Source organism: Aulonocara stuartgranti (assembly GCF_965226115.1).
Source record: "Aulonocara stuartgranti genome assembly, chromosome: 1".
Taxonomy (NCBI): domain Eukaryota; kingdom Metazoa; phylum Chordata; class Actinopteri; order Cichliformes; family Cichlidae; genus Aulonocara; species Aulonocara stuartgranti.
Genome location: NC_138939.1, coordinates 18014617 through 18027279, shown reverse-complemented (window position 1 = coordinate 18027279; position 12663 = coordinate 18014617). Strand labels below are relative to the sequence as shown.

The 12663-nt window shown below is 39.1% G+C and overlaps 1 long non-coding RNA gene across 1 annotated transcript; it reads right to left on the bottom strand.

Moving 5' to 3' along the window:
• Nucleotides 1-6412: 6412 nt before the first annotated feature.
• On the bottom strand, nt 6413-9001 carry LOC309710484. Its single transcript, XR_014277722.1, has 3 exons — nt 8778-9001; nt 7603-8488; nt 6413-7174 (listed from the first exon to the last, which is right to left on the bottom strand). It is a non-coding gene; the product is annotated as an uncharacterized lncRNA (long non-coding RNA).
• Between the last annotated feature and the right edge of the window lie 3662 nt (nt 9002-12663).

The window sequence follows — 12663 nt, the reverse complement described above, 5'->3', positions numbered from 1 at the left end:
CATTTTGTATGTCAATGTTTCTGGTGAGCATGACACGAGCTCCTTCTGCAACTTTCAGTGTGTCTGGTAACTCGTTTTTACCTCCTTTCAATGGTCTGTCTTGAAGTGCCATTCTGCCAGTTCTAGGATCTTTTCTATAATCATCTGCATGGATGTCAATGATATGAGTGTGGAGCAGAGCCAGTGTTGAAGAGTTGTGTGCATCCACTTCTTTATTAGTTGCAAAAATGTGCAATGCATCAGTCGGACAATGGGCTGGTTCAGTTATGGCCTGTAACAACAAATTTCTATCTGCTTCGCAAAGCTCATCCAACTTTCCTTTTACACGAATTCTGTTCAGCATCTCAGCAAAGACAACATCATCTTTCTGACGCATAATCTCAGTCAGAGTGATCATCTGAAAATGCTCCCGCCACAGGTCGATCTCAGACGGGTCGTGCACACAGAGAGGTTTAGACTGTCGCACTGGGGGTAGCTGATAGAAGTCTCCGACAGCAATGACTGACATGCCTCCAAAGGGTCTCCGAGTCCCTTTGATCTGTTTGAGTCTTGCATCTACATATGCAAACAGATGTCTTGACACCATAGACACTTCGTCAATGACGATTATTTCAGCATTCAAAAGTTCTGATCTGACTTCATCCAGCTGATTGCCAAGTCCCTGAATGGGAGGTTTTAAGCTTCTAGGCAGCTTGAGAAGAGAATGCAGTGTTGTTCCAGAAATGTTAAAAGCTGCAGTCCCAGTGAAAGCAGTTAACAGGACGGTGGGTTTTGATATGTCAACGTCGTCTGCATATCTGGGCACTTTGCTCAGTATCTTAGATGCTTCTGAGTAGATGCATTTGATAAGATGTGATTTTCCTGTTCCAGCACCACCATTAATATAAAAGAAAAACTGCTCTGGATTTAGAGCACAGACTCTTTTAATGCACCAGTCTCTAACTGCATAAAATATGCAGGCTTGCTTCTTGTTCAGATTCTGAAACATCTGACGTAACAATGTGGGATCAATAGCAGGGGGTTCCCTGATGGCTCTGACTTCTGTTGAAGCATCAGCCTGACGGCTGTAGTCGGGCACATCTTCCTGTTCATTTTCATTGTCTCGCTCTCTTTCTTGTTCGACAAGTGGCAACCTTACGAGATCTGATTCAGGTGCCAGATTACACCATTCGTCAGTCACACCTCTGTTCTGCTCATATTCCTCAACAGCGCTCTCGATCTCCTCACTGTTTTTCTCATATTTTTCTCTGTTTCTTTTGACAATGTGTTGCACGTACTCAAGATGGTCAGTACCTGGTAGCTGTACACAGCCAGCACCATAGAAAGCCTGATAGGTTGGCAACGATGGTGTTTTCAGTTCGTGGTCTGAACGATGAGGAAGGTACAGTTTAAGCAGTCTTCCGTAATATTGCTCTGGATGTTTTTCTTGTGAGCAGCGGTGAAATCTGATGATAGCAGGCTTATTGTTTTTGCGCCTTTGCACAAACCCCATCTCATTGAGAAGGGGCAAAACATCTTTACCTTTTTTCTGTTGGCCATAGACAATCCTGCAAGTAGCAGCAAAGTCTGCCATGCACATCTCCTCATACTCTGGTGTTTCAGGTCTGGCTTTGTATTTGTCATTCAAAGATGTCATCCAAACATTGGAAGACTCAGGTGTTGTGTTGTCCAGAACTGACAGGGGACGACTCATTTTCACAGGATTATCATCAGTTGGAATGAATATTACAGCACGTGAGCATTGCTTCATGTGAAGACCACATGCACGAGCAACACACTCCTGTGCACTGATCTCTCGCTTCTTTGAATATGCCTGCATGACGGCTCTCATTTCATCGCACTCATTTACACTGTCCTTATGGGAGTTCTCAATGACAGTTTTCAGGTACTCAGATAGCCCGCCCTCTTTTTTTGATATATATTTCATTAAATAATTTGCAGCACCAAAAGCATCTAAAACAAAGCTTATGTCGATATTACTGTTCCAGGCTTCAAGCAGATGTGGATTATAGCCGTTTATCCAAGAGTCTTTTGGATCACGCTTTAGTATGATCGTACTCCTCATGTTCATTTTATTCAGGTATCTCTCATATTCTGCATGTGTCAACTTGCATCTTTCCAAGAGCTGCTCTAAACTCATGGAAGCAGTTTCAGGTTCATTCAGCAGCTGGTTCAGTGGTCTGAGCTTGTTCTTTGCCGTTTCTACTTCCAGTGCATCATCCTCACTGGGTCTTGTGATCATTGTCTCATTGCAGGGTGGTTTGGGAAAACCAAAACGGCACCCGGAGCTTAAACTCCTAAAGCACGTCTTTGTGTGGTTCTTACTGTGTTTTTGCACTTCTGTTACTTTTTTGTACAGTTCAGGTTGTTTATGTGGATCAGGCAGCTGAGCTGTGATGTATTTGTTTATAAAATCAAGAACAGTTTGCTCATCATCCTCCTCAAACACAGGAGCACCTTCTACCCACAGGAGGCAGTGTATGTGTGGGCTTCCTCTGTGCTGAAACTCAACTCTGTAAAAGTAGTCAATGACTTTGCCAAGTGGCTCTGCAGGAGATAAGAGTAAATCTCTGAATAATGCTTCAACTCTCTTGTCAAACATGCGCATTGTTGTGACAGGATTGCTTCTCAGGATGTCACACTTTGCTGACCAGTCGAGTCCTTCAAAATTCACTTGTTCACCTTGCTGCCTTGTTATTGCCTCGATCACTTCAGGCCAGCGCATTTCAGCAGCTGAAAATGTGCAAAAGAACGTGGGAGTTCCCAACTGTCTGATCATGGCAAAAAGATCTCTTGTTGTTTTCTCCCAATAGGCTGGGGTTCCTCTCAGAGGCTGCATGAATCTCACTGCATCTTTATTTCGCACCAGTTTCTCCACCTCATGTTTATCTTGTAACATGCCTGAGGTTATTTTTCTACCATCTCTGGTCAGAGGCTTTGCCTTCCTTAACTGTACTGTCATGCTGGATGTAGCCAAGTGTATTTCAGTCACAAACTGTGCAAAGAATAAATAGTTTGTGTCTTTGGCAAAACGATCATCAATGCAGAAAAGTCTTGATTTGAAATACCCACTGGGGGATACTTTGATCAGCCTTCTTTCATCAAGTGTGTTTTGGCCTGTAGGAAACTGCACAGGGAAGGCCATGGCCTCCAGTTTAGGTGTTTTGAAAAAACTTATTGGATTGTTTCTCTCTGCAGGAGCAACAGAGTAGATTCCTTCACTGAAACATAATATCTCCTCAGCCACATCAGGGGGCTGCAAACAGGACTCGAGTGCAAAACCACCATTAGTCAGTCCATCTGCTTGCTCTGAATCATCTCTCATCTGTTCATGCGATTGTTCACCATCACAGGGTAACATGTCAATGTCCTGTTCATTTATATTTTGTGCTTCACTCAGTGCATTTTTCTCACAGCTGTCAATTTCCATTAAATCAGCCTCATCATAATCGTCCTCATTCATGTTTTCATCATCATCATCCTCATCATCTTCATCAGGAAGAGTTGGATCACACAGCTCAGCATCATCTCTGATGCTCACATCCTTATACTGTGGATGAATCTGCTTGAGTTTATGCAGTGCTTGCACAAGTTTAGACCAGCTTACAGTCTGAAACAGCTGATGACCTTTGTAAGACAAGCGTCTCTTCAATTTTACTCTGATCACCTGAGAATTAATTCTCAGTCGAGGTAGTGTTTCAACAGTTTCCTGTACCTCTGATGGGACACAGACCACATTTCCTCTAATTGCTCTTTGTCTGCCTTTGGGAAGAGGAATGATCTTGGCAAATGGTATGCACTTGGCTATGAGATGTCTCTCCAGTATGTTGAGATCAGAAAGTTCAGCTGGAATATCAGCAAGATCCAACTTATTGGCAACAGCAAGTGCTGGCATGGATCCATTTTTAAGATGATCGTGGCAGGTGTGACATATCCACTCTCTCTTTCTCTCATCAGGCACTTTGCACTGCTCATTTCTGCAGTTTTCATCACAAACATGAACAAACTTTCCTGTCAAACATGTTGCAACTACATGTGGGTTTTTGACATACTTTGACCTTGTGCAGGGTCGCACTTGGTTTGGAAATGAAGCCTTGAAGCATACAGTACATGGGTATGATGGTCCAGCTTTGATTTGTGATTTGAACACAGATATGGCCTCGTTGATCACACTGTTGTCACTCTCTTGGGTTTGTCTGTTCACCCATCTGTATTTCCTTTTTATTTTCATTGCACATCTCATGTTGTGCATAATCCTGAATGCAAGATTACTTTGATACCTGTCTCGCATTAGTTGTTTCATTAGTTGTCTGTGTCTTACTCTGAATGCATTGTCACGTGCATAACGCTGAGTCACTCGAGATCTCTGTCTCTCTCTGAATTCAGGGTTTTCTTGATACCTTTTAGTTATATAGTTTTTTTGTTTTTGTCTAAAGTCAGCATTGTCACAGTAGCGTCTTTTAATATATTGTTGTTGTTTCTTTCTGAATTCATCGTTCTCACAGTAGCGTCTTTTAATATATTGTTGTTGTTTCTTTCTGAATTCATCGTTCTCACAGTAGCGTCTTTTAATATATTGTTGTTGTTTCTTTCTGAATTCATCGTTCTCACAGTAGCGTCTTTTAATATATTGTTGTTGTTTCTTTCTGAATTCATCGTTCTCACAGTAGCGTCTTTTAATATATTGTTGTTGTTTCTTTCTAACTGTAGCATTCTCAGAAAAACGTTTTTTAACATATTGTTTTTGTTTCTTTCTGAATTCATCATTTTCACAGTAACGTCTTTTCATATACTGTTGTTGTTTTTGTTTAACTTCAGGATTGTTTTTATATGTCTCGCTTGCGCAAGATTTTTTCTTTTCTTTGTAATCTTTATTTGAAGCATACTTTTGTTGTTCTCTCCTTTTTTGGTTTTCTTTTCTCTGATTTCTGGGTTTCTCTGATGCCATTAATCTTCTTTTCATTTTGTGCCTTTGTTGTTTATTAACTTTTTTCAGTTTTTGTAAAACTATATCAGAAAGGTCACAGGCAGCAACATTTGTTATGGCAGCATTTGATTGACATGAAAAAGCATCACTTGATGGAAGGAAACTTAATTCACTGCATAGTTCTTCAGTTGGTATATTAGGAGGTTCATTCTGATCTTCATATGATGTGAACTGAGTCACGTGAACTTCTTTTTGTTTCACCGGTGGCGTACAAATGGACATTTGACAAAAGATGTTCTCAGTCAGATCAGTCGTTGTGTTTCTCCTTGGAGTAGAGGAGTTTGCTTCATCAACAGTTGTATCAGAGTGAGTAGATGCCACAGCAGTGGCAGCTGTTGGTCTGCAGACTGTGTCTGTGATAGTATCACTCAGGTTGACTGTGCTCATACTGTAGAACTGCACAGGCTTCAGTTCATAGTTACAAGAGGGTGATATCTCCATCATTTCATAAGAATCTTGGATCCTCTTAATCATGTCACTGAGGAGTGTGAATTTCAGCATCACAGCTGTACCACGATTACGTGACTGTAGTAATAGAGGAAGACCACTGGGTGTTCTGGAGTGTGGATCAAAGAAACCATATTTGCCTGATGTGGATCTGAACACTGCGATACACAATCCACTCATAATCAATAAGGCATACTGCACATCTGACAACAGGCAGCTCAGTCCTGCTTCTAAGCTGAGAAAGGTATCTACTGCTTCCTCTGGAGGTTCTTCAAATGTCCCATACCGGGAAGGCTGTGTCATGTCGACATCATACATAGACCAGCGAGCATCAACTTTGTCTGGCAGCTCATCGGTTGCCAAATGAATATTTTTAGGAAATCTTTTCTTGGCCTCTTTGTACATCACATCACCTTTATCCAAGACCAGATTAAGGTCAGCTGTAGTCATGTTTTCATTCTCATGAAGGAAAGCAAGAAATGTGAGTGAGTTACATGTGCACTGCTTGTTTCTGGAGTCTCCATATTTAGGATGAGCCTGGCTGCGAGATGCACAGACATGTATAACAGAGGGCTGGTTTTCAAGGTTCACTCTTTCTGCATGAGATGGTCCTGCCACATCACTGTGACAGCCTCTTTTCAAAAAGTCAGCATAACCCACCTGTGGGGCACTTGACACCTCATGTTGTTCATTAACTTTATGCTGCAGTCCACTCTTTACAGCATCAGCATAAGATACCTGTTGTACATGTGCAGGAACATGTTGACCTGCCTGTTTGACACTGTCAGAATTGGTCTTTGTAGACACACTGTCTTCTGCAGAGCTCTGAGGAAAATCAAACTCAGCTTGTTCACATGTTGGTACTTTGTGAAACTCATGAAACTTTTTCCAGCGTTGTTTTGCAGCTTGTGACTTTTTCTGCTTCCTTGGCATTTTCACACACCTGCAAGTGTTTCTTAGTCTTTAGAAAATATGTTCACAAGATAAGAGTGGCACACACCAGGAGATGTTGTCTTTGTTTTTATATTTCAGTTTTTATTTGTCTTAAACAGTTGTCTTTCGTTTGACAGTTTGTTCTTCAGTTGAGAGAATATTATGCACTCTCTTTATTGGCTTGGCATTTTTCAGCAGCAAGCCAAGAGTGAAAAACAGGTAGAGAGAAAATTTAGAAGAGAGAACAGGCAGAGCAGGAGAGACACGGCTGGGAAATCACAATCAAACCGTGAATTAGTTTTCTTTGTTCAGTTTGTTCTCAGGTAGAGGCAATATATGCACTCTTTATTGCTTTAATGGCTTGGCGTTTTTCAGCAGCAAGCCAAGAGTGAAAAACAGGTAGAGAGAAAATTTAGCAGTGAGAACAGACAGAGCAGGAGAGACACGGCTTTAAATCAAACCGCAGATTTTTCTTTGTTTGTTCAGTTTGTTCATAGGTTGAGGCAAAATATGCACTCTTTATTGCTTTGTTGGCTTGGCGTTTTTCAGCAGCAAGCCAAGAGTGAAAAACAGGTAGAGAGAAAATTTAGCAGAGAGAACAGACAGAGCAGGAGAGACACGGCTTTAAATCAAACCGCAAAAGGATTGTTGGTTTGGCAAAATTTCTCACAAACCACAGAGTGAAATACAGATGGAAAGAAGGCAGAGACAATAGGTGGAGCAGGACAGAGGATAGAGGGGTTGGGGGGTTGGGATGTGAGAGAGAAGACTGGAGATCTGGTCCTTGTTCTTCTTCTTCTACACACTCTGAACAAAAAACAAGAAAAAAAAATAATTTTATTAAAATTATATCACATGGTAATTGTATGAACTAAATGTGACTACTGCAAAAGGACAAAACAAATATTCAAGCTAAACTGTTGTCGGCTGCCATGTGCAAAAAGTTGCATAATTGGGCACTTTTTAAAAGAATAAATATTTAATTAAATTCAGCAATAATATTTTTAAATACAAATATGATTGAGTGAATCATTAATTAATCACATGTAGTGTGACTACAAAAATGTACGAAAAAAATATTTTAGCCCAATTGTTAAGCTGCACTTATGTGTATTTATTATAAAATTGTGTTTAAAAGGTCTAGCACAAAGTTTGAACCCATCACTTTACAGCTTATATTAGTCATATAATTTTTTTATTTTGGTCTACTTCTCTTACAGTATGTGCACACCTACCAGGCAAAGCACAGTGTCAGTCAGGTTCCTGAAAGAAACGAGAAATAATACGTTAGTTGTCTGTACAGTGTTATCAGACTAACAGAAATACAAAGCCCACACGACATGATACACTGAACTTCTAGTCAGCAGGGTAATTATAGAGTAATATAGCACACCAACTGATACAGCAGTCATTTTACAATTCAAACTAGTTAACTGAAGTATTGCCACTTATGTAAGGCTACTGTTAGACTGTTACTAGCCTTAGCATTGCTGCTAGCGCTAGCATTCCGGCTAGCATTAGCACTTCAGTTAGTGTTAGCATTGCAGCTAGCGTTAGCATTGCAGCTAGCGTTAGCAATGCTGCTAGCGCTAGCAATGCTGCTAGCGCTAGCACTCTTACTGTTAAAACTGAGCCACAATGGCAATAATAAAGCTAATTTCTTACTTTTGTCTCACTGACCGGCAAGAAATATCACAGGAATATTATTTTTGTCAGTTAACAACTGCTAAGGCTAGTGTTAGCACTATAGCTAGCGTTAGCATTGTTGCTAGCATTAGCATTGAAGCTAGCGTTAGCACTGCTGCTAACAGCAAAACGTAATAAACGTATATAAATGATAGCGAAGGTTATTCTTTTTTCTTTCTTTCTTCTTTGAATTGTTTTTAACTCTGTTGGACTTGATATGTGAGTTTAAATGTCAAACATGTATTTTTTCCATCATAAAAATAAAACACTGCAGTACTGAGTGTACTGTACTTACCACAGCAGAGAGCAAAGCGGAATGACGACAGTTGGTCCAGTGATAGGTTAAAAACAGATGAGGCGTTCAGGTGGTGCTTGGAAATTTGACCATCAGTTTGAACAGCAATAATGAGCATATACATGTCTGTGTGTTGGTCTCTGTGTGTGACAGACAGAGAGATAGAGGGAAAAAATACACTATACTAGTGTAAAAATTGGTCCTTTTTGCCCAAGTATAAGCGAATGAGTGACATACAGAAAAACAGGGCAACTGGCATTAAATGAGCAAATAAAAAGTATTAAATCTTGAACTGTTTTGTGGGTTTTATTTTAAGACTACTTTGAGTATATTCGTGGGGAGATAAACTATACAGACTATAAACAGAGACATTAAATGAGATTAGGTTAGTGAAACGTTAGTTAAAAGGTGGGGAAATTAACTACAGACCGATAGATGCTGAGAGCTTTAATTATCCAGTCAGAAAGGATGATTTTGAAGTCATCAACTGACTCCAACTGCCCAGATCTGAAAAACCTTTGTGCCAATCACAATGCTCTACTTAGTTGGCATATACTAACTAGTGACAAACTATTAATCTGTGGCAAAACCCTGTCAAATCTGTCTTATTGTACTTTTGAAAAAGTTAATCTTACTACAATCTAACATTTTTAGGTTTAACCTTGGCAGAGTGAGAGAGAGCTCGTTAAGCAGGCAGGTGTGAGCCTGGTTGCTATAGTGACAATGGCTCCATACACACGACACAGACATGCGCCTCACTTTTGCTGCTTAAAATGAACAGAAAAGTCAGGCCGAAACAAATCGTTCCCAAATTAAAAGTACAAGTCGTATTGACAAAATTCTTTCACCGTGAGCGACAGCAGCTTCTAGTCTACCAAATTCTCAGTTTTCATGCCTGTGGAGTTTATTATATGGACGTGGTGACAGTGTAAAGACACCATGCTCTTCTGATTTTCAAACGAACCTTCTGAGCCATTTTAACATTAGAGTCTATGGAAGAGTTGGAAGGAGGAGGCTGTGCATTGGTGACATTTATGAAAGAACCGTAACACCTAGGACAATAGTAAACACATTGGATGAAAGAGGACAGCCATGGCTACGTTTTGAGGGTAAAATCATACCTGTAGAGCAAACGCTGTGGACACAGCAGCAGTTTTAAAAAAGATTTTAAGATTAATTTTTTTGCTCCTCTCACTCTAGCAGTTGAGCTGTCTCACTCTAGCCCCAACATTCCGTCCCATACACACCCATTATAAATTTTGAAACGGGTGAAAAAACATCATGAAACTTAAACTGGAACTGAAGAAAAAGTATAATAGATATTGAAAAGATAAATACAAGTTGAATAGTTGAATGTCTTGTCTTCGTTTTAAAGTTTGAATGGTGGCTCTATGTCAATGTATGTGGAAGTAGTAAGAGTTTAAAAATGAATAAGTTGAATGAGAATTTGAAGGGTCTCCCCATTGAAATACATGGGAAATTTTGGGAAATTTTTGTTGAATAAAGTTGAATAAAATTAAAAATATAAATGTTAAAAATATGAAAAATAGAAGCAGTGTTGTCCAAAAGAATAGGAATCTAACGGTGTTTGAATGGTTTTTCTAAGTTGAACGGTTTTGAAGGAGTAGGATTACAAAAAACGTACGGAATAGATAAAATATAATAATAATAATAATAATAAAGATTTGAATAACAATACTGTGAATGCTTTTCAAGCATTCACACTAATAATAATAATAATAAAGATTCGAATAACAATACTGTGAATGCTTTTCAAGCATTCACACTAACTAGAAAGTGCATTTTCTGAAGAAACTGCAGTGTGAATGCTTGAATCTGAATGTATGCACTGAAATGAATTAATTGCTGAATTTTGAGTTAAAAATATTGAATGAGATAAAAAAAAAACAAAAAAAAAAAACGAATTTAACCTGAAAACAAAGGTGCTGAACTGCTAAAAGCTGAAGGTTACACAGAAGAAGGAGTTGGAAAAAAACTGAAAATGTTTTAAATGTAAATTAGAAAACCCTAAGAAATGAGAAAAGAACATTTAGAGTCAGAAAACATCTGAATGAATATTAAAAGGTCATATTCTTTGAATCACTGAATGACTCAAATGTGATCCCTCCACTTTGATCCACACAGTTTAAAAAGTTTAAATGCCTGAGCTTTGAAAGACAAGATGTTGGAAAGAGAACAATAATGGCGACAATTTGAGGGTAAAATGATGGCTGTAACACTGTGGACACAGCAGCAGTTGAAAGAGAAGTGCTAAAGATGAATCTTGGCAGAGTGGCAGGCAGAGCTCGTTGAGCAGGCAGGTGTGAGCCTGGTTGCTATAGTGACCGCACCCAATGGCTCCATACACACGTACACAGACATGCGCCTCACTTTTGCTGCTTAAAATGAACAGAAAAGTCAGGCCGAAACAAATTGTTCCCAAATGAAAAGTAAAAGTCGTATTGACAAAATTCTTTCACCGTGAGCGACAGCAGCTTCTAGTCTACTGAATTCTCAGTTTTCATGCCTGTGGAGTTTATTATATGGACGTGGTGACAGTGGAAAGACACCATGCTCTTCTGATTTTCAAACGAACCTTCTGAGCCATTTTAACATTAGAGTCTATGGAAGAGTTGGAGGGAGGAGGCTGTGCATTGGTGACATTTATGAAAGAACCATAACACCTAGTACAATAGTAAACACATTGGATGAAAGAGGACAGCCATGGCTACGTTTTGAGGGTAAAATCATACCTGTAGAGCAAACGCTGCGGACACAGCAGCAGTTTTAAAAAAGATTTTAAGATAAATTTTTTTGCTCCTCTCACTCTAGCAGTTGAGCTGCCTCACTCTAGCCCCAACATTCCGTCCCATACACACCCATTATAAACTCTGAAACGGGTGAAAAAACATCATGAAACTTAAACTGGAACTGAAGAAAAAGTATAATAGATATTGAAAAGATAAATACAAGTTGAATAGTTGAATGTCTTGTCTTCGTTTTAAAGTTTGAATGGTGGCTCTATGTGAACGTATGTTGAAGTAGTAAGAGTTTAAAAATGAGTAAGTTGAATGAGAATTTGAAGGGTCTCCCCATTGAAATACATGGGAAATTTTTGTTGAATAAAGTTGAATAAAATTAAAAATATAAATGTTAAAAATGAGAAAAATAGAAGCAATGTTGTCCAAAATAATAGGAATCTAACGATGTTTGAATGGTTTTTCTAAGTTGAACGGTTTTGAAGGAGTAGGCTTTCAAAAAACGTACGGAAAAATAAAATATAACTAGAAAGTGCATTTTCTGAAGAAACTGCAGTGTGAATGCTTGAATCTGAATGTATGCACTGAAATGAATTAATTGCTGAATTTTGAGTTAAAAATATTGAATGAGATTAAAAAAAAACAAAAAAAACCCCGAATTTAACCTGAAAACAAAGGTGCTGAACTGCTAAAAGCTGAAGGTTACACAGAAGAAGGAGTTGGAAAAAAACTGAAAATGTTTTAAATGTAAATTAGAAAACCCTAAGAAATGAGAAAAGAACATTTAGAGTCAGAAAACATCTGAATGAATATTAAAAGGTCATATTCTTTGAATCACTGAATGACTCAAATGTGATCCCTCCACTTTGATCCACACAGTTTAAAAAGTTTAAATGCCTGAGCTTTGAAAGACACGGTGTTGGAAAGAGAACAATAATGGCGACAATTTGAGGGTAAAATGATGGCTGTAACACTGTGGACACAGCAGCAGTTGAAAGAGAAGTGCTTAAGATGAATCTTGGTACAGTGGCAGGCAGAGCTCGTTAAGCAGGCAGGTGTGAGCCTGGTTGCTATAGTGACTGCACCCAATGGCTCCATACACACGTACACAGACATGCACCTCACTTTTGCTGCTTAAAATGAACAGAAAAGTCAGGCCCAAACAAATTCTTCCCAAATGAAAAGTACATGTCGTATTGACAAAATTCTTTCACCGTGAGCGACAGCCATGTCTAGTCTACCTAATTCTCAGTTTTCATGCCTGTGGAGTTTATTATATGGACGTGGTGACAGTGGAAAGACACCATGCTCTTCTGATTTTCAAACGAACCTTCTGAGCCATTTTAACATTAGAGTCTATGGAAGAGTTGGAGGGAGGAGGCTGTGCATTGGTGACATTTATGAAAGAACCATAACACCTAGTACAATAGTAAACACATTGGATGAAAGAGGACAGCCATGGCTACGTTTTGAGGGTAAAATCATACCTGTAGAGCAAACGCTGCGGACACAGCAGCAGTTTTAAAAAAGATTTTAAGATTATTTTTTTTGCTCCT